Genomic DNA, 4,849 nt, shown 5'->3' on the forward strand with positions numbered 1-4,849 from the left:
ATCTGGTTAGAATATAGTGTCCAGAACTTATAAAGAACTCTTACAACTGAACAACAAAAAGACACACAACCCAATTAAGAAATGGGCAACGAACTAAAATAGACATTTCTCCATAGAGAATATATAAATTGCCAGCAAGCACCTGAAGAGATAGTCAACATCATCAGCCATTAGGGAAATGCTAATCCAAAACGCAATGGGATACCTACTTGACACGAGCATGGCTAGAATAAAAAAACTGCATCGCATCAGTGAGGGTGTGAAGAAAGCCACGCGAGGAACCCTCGCACTGCTGGAGGGATGTAAGATGTGCAGTCTGGCGTTTCCTCCGAAAGTTAAACATAGAATTACCATATGCTCCAGAAATTCCAATACTCAAGAAAAAATTTTTCTTGAGGTAAAAAAAAATTACCTCTAAAGAAAAAGGAAAATGTTAAGAAAAGACATTTGGGAGGTGGTAGCTTCTACAAACTTTATGCATAACTAGGAACACAAATCACCAGAGTCCTGTGCTGAAGAAGCTGACCACGGAAACCAACCAAGGGAAATGGTCCTTCCAAAGAATCAGCGTGGTCTTATTGAAACTAGAGTAAACAGCTAAACACAGCGAATGGCAGAAACCAACTTTCTCCCAATGCAACATAATCATGCAAATGTTCAAACGGTTACCGCTTCTCTTTGTTTTTAAATGTTATGAGTCATTTAATTTGACTTAAAAATACATTCATCAAACATTATAAGTGAAGCTCTATTAAGAGAAAGTAAAGAAATGTTCCTACCTGGGCCACTCAACATGGCTTTTATTGTTCCTGATGTTAACGCATGTTCTCTTTTTACAATGAATTCATGACCATCCGAAGATATCAATTTAACATACATAGCATCAGGGCCTTCACAGCCACCATAGGTCTTTTCTTCTCCATCTAAAGTAAGTAGTAAAATGATTTTTGAATCGCATTTATTAAAAATAAGCAGGTTAACCAAGGTTAGTATTTGAGGAACTCAAACCAGAAACACTTCTGGAGGGCAAGAGCCACTAAGATTTTAAAGTTTTTAATTTCCTGTCTATTATTTTCTACACATTTTCCAATGTCAGAATAACCTCTATATTCGAGGACGTTACTCTGGATGAAATTTACCAGTATTTTCCAAGGAAGTATTAACTTTTTTATGATCACAGCAGCCCGTCAAATTTGAAGATTAAGACAAAATATTCAAATAGTAAAACTTCAATTTTATCACCTGAAATACTCGTTTTAAAAATAAGATGCATAGTGTGTTTATGAATGAATGTTTATATGCCATGTGAGTGCAACTTTTGACATGCCCCAATTCTAAAAGTTAGGGCTTTACTAAGCATTTTACTCTTGATCCATGAAAATAATAAAAATATGGTATTGCTCACTTTACATTGCTGAAAGTAATGAATCCAGACAAACGTCAGTCTTTAAAAATTCAAAGCAGAGGTGAGGAGATAGAGTGCACAGGTGTCACTCTGCTGCTACCCGCCACCCCACGGCCTCGGTGCTTGCTTCGGCCACAGGTCTTTCTCACATCTGTAACTTTTACAATATTGTACTGACAGAATTTAAATTTTTATGGTTATCAAAATCTAAAAAGTATGCTACGGCCTATTCTAAAAATTTAAGAAGCCCTAGAAAGGAGAAGTACAGAGGATAAAGCTGAAGTAATATTCAGCCACAAAATTCCATTTACTCATTTATTTCTCAATAGTTAATTTAGAAATCCCGAAAATTAAGATTCATAACTATTGAAAACACTTGTGTAATACTGCTGCCAAAAATGTTTAATCTGATTCTAACAGGAGAAAACACCGAGACAAATCTAACTTTAAAATGTCAGGAAGGACCTTGTTCCTCACCGCTCCCCCGCAGGACTAGAGACAAGTCAATGTAGTAAGTAACCTCTGACAAGGTCCTGGATTTAAATAATATGCCTGCTGTAAAGAACATTATTGCCACAACTGGAAAACTCTGAATATGGACTGAATACATGCTGATTTAGGCGTGTCCAACTAAATCTTAAATGGCAGAGAAAAAAAAATTTTTTTGTATGTGTGTGCACGTCTAGGTGTGTATATAAACACATATACACAGAGGAAAGGCAAATGTGGCAAAACAATTACGATTAGTAAAGGCCATGTACTGTATTTTTCTTGCAATTCCTCATTATAAAAAGCTGGAGGACTTCTAAGTTACAGACTACTCAAGCATACAGATTCCTAGCAGTTTTTGCCAACCTCTGAGAACAAAACAAAAGTAATTATCAATTATTTAAATTTATACTTCTAGTACTCTTTGTAAGCTAAACCGTTCATGTCTGTTGGGAAAGTTTCTAATATCTTAAGGTACAAGTGCTCATTAAGAATCACAAATTATATTTCACACAATAACGTTACTGATCTGTCTTCCCAGAATATATAGTAGACATAAGCTGTTGATTTCAACAACTCCTTTTGGTCCACGCTGTTTTCTTACTTACATTCACTGACATCAAAAGTCTACCTTGAGAAGAAAAACCAGCATTTTACTGGTTGAAATACTTACCCGTTATTTTCTTATGAAACTTACCCATTATGTTCTTATGAAATTCTACTTTGCTTCCACAGGAAGTTTAGTAGTTTCCTGAAAATATAACAACGCTATATTAAGACTAATGCTGAAATAACATGTTTTCACCCATTATTATTTAACACGTCCTTGGTGTTACAAGTTTAGGACTCTCTCTCTCTCTTTGCTATGCAAGAGTTTCCCAGCCACCGCAATATAAAACAGTATCAAGTTTCTGGACATCTGACGAAAGATGATCACTTCTAGGACAATAAAGTGTAAATAAAGATTTGTTCTTTTTCTTTTTTCCTTTAAGGCAAATTTTCTGACAATAGTTTAAAAATACAGATGCTGTTCCTTAGGACCTCACCTGAACTGAACTTGAACGAGATCCCTGGCCTTAATCATCTTTCTATATGCACTAAAGCAAATATTTGCTGAATGAATGACAACAAGATAAATCTAAGGACATGAAGTACTGAGAATTAAAAGGACAAGGCCTGCCCTCTTCTTATATAAATGCACACATCTTTAATACATTTTATTGTTCCATCCCTTCTGCATGCAGGTTGCCAAAGTTCTGAAATTTAACAGCAGAGTGGTAAAAAATTTATAATTTTTAAAGAAATCTTAAATTTTACAAAATAAAATGAATGCTAAAGGATTCATGTTTTCAGTACTTTATATTTTAACATTTCTTCAAAAGAGGATTTTCTTAGTATCAATATTATTTTTTGTGTGTGTCAGGAAAACAACATATCCTAACTATCTTATTCTCTAAGAAACTGTAGCCCAATATTTTAATTCTAACCTTACGGGAAGGGTCAAGAAAATGAACCATAACGTTTTAAAGCAAGAAAGGCACTTGGAGATAACCTATATAATCCCTCCACTTAAAAAACAAAACAAAACAACCTCCCCCACCCCGACCCCCGATAACATCACTGATGTAAAGAGAGGCTGAATGATTTGTTCCAGGAGTGACAGACTGGGAGCAGAGATCAAATCTTTCGGTCTAGAACACTGGCTAAGCATGGAAGGAGATTTAAAGTTCCATTTCTAATGTGAGATAAGGGCAGCTGTGCCAGTGTAGTGTTATTACCAACCATTTGAGGGCCTTACAAGGGGCAAACATTGCACTAAATGCCTTATATACATTTTATTTTAAAATGATACTTTCACAAGGGAATTATTATTCCCATCATAAAGATGTGCAGATGCTAAGAGGCTGCTACTTGCTCAAGGGTTCTACAGCTTAAGTGACAGCATGAGGATTTAAACCTAGGTAGTTTTGTTTTACAGCCCATATTCTCTTCCGTTATTCCGCACTGCCATGGTAAAAAATTCTGGCTCGTTAAAACTTCTTTTCCACTACTGCTGAGAGCTCCTTAGATCATTCTCTAAAATGTAAAAATGTCATTTTATGATAATAGTAGTAGGCAATTAAAAATTCATCAGCCATTATTTTCTTCTGTTCATACTGCTTTGTAATCATTCTTCTAAAAAACAAAAAACAAAGCAAAACGAAAAGAACAAACTGCTAGAAAAGCTAGAAGAACAAGAATTTCAAGTGCCAACTTGTCTATCTGGAAAATTTCCAGAGCAAAACATCTAGAATGTTTACTTAAGTAGCAGTAGCTAAGCAACCATGCTAAGTCACATTTTAGCAGCCCTTTGGGTAGCAACACTTTCTCTACAGACTTCCTAATACAGTAAACCAATTCCACCCTTTCTACAGCAAGGGTTAAATGGTGGCGGGGGGCGGGGGGAGACTCCCCATCACTAACAAAGAAAGTAAATCAACAGTAAGACTTAAGAGCAAACCTCGTTTCTAGGTAGAAACTAAAAATATTTTAAATAAGATGAAATCTGGACTTAAACAACAAATTACCTATAGATATCTAAGTCTGGGGTGGCAAAAATCTCAGCTTGAACATCTGAAGATCTATTCCATAACTGAGCTGAGTTCCAGAAACACGAATTAGGAAGGTAAAAGCAAACAGTTGAGGAGCAGTGCTTGAGTCAGTCTAGGCAGAAGACAAGGGCATGAACAAAGGCCTGCACGTCACTGTGCTTTCATAGTAGTATATAGAAACATTATTCTTTTATGGTTTTTCATTTTTTGGTAACAAATGGAAATCCTACTTGAGCCAAGGGCCACATTGAAATCAGTTTTGAATCTAGGATTGAACACTGAAAACATCTTTGAACAGCCCATCCTATTTCTGATTTGAAACGTTACCTTTATCGTATACTATACAGTACCTGGATTTCTAGAC

The 4,849-nt window shown here is 35.7% G+C and overlaps 1 non-coding gene across 2 annotated transcripts in view; it reads right to left on the reverse strand.

The window, feature by feature from the left end:
- Window positions 1–306: 306 nt before the first annotated feature.
- ELOC overlaps window positions 307–4,849 on the reverse strand; it is an 11,229-nt gene continuing 6,686 nt past the window's right edge. The window contains exons 2-4 of one of the 2 annotated variants that reach the window (XR_002781996.1): window positions 2,592–2,645; window positions 780–923; window positions 307–326 (exon numbers count right to left, since the gene is read on the reverse strand). This is a non-coding gene — a transcript (elongin C). The remainder of the gene's footprint in view (window positions 327–779; window positions 924–2,591; window positions 2,646–4,849) is intronic. The other variant, XR_002781995.1, reaches the window with a different exon arrangement.

This window comes from Pteropus vampyrus, unplaced genomic scaffold (assembly GCF_000151845.1).
Source record: "Pteropus vampyrus isolate Shadow unplaced genomic scaffold, Pvam_2.0 Scaffold127, whole genome shotgun sequence".
NCBI classification, from domain to species: Eukaryota; Metazoa; Chordata; class Mammalia; order Chiroptera; family Pteropodidae; genus Pteropus; species Pteropus vampyrus.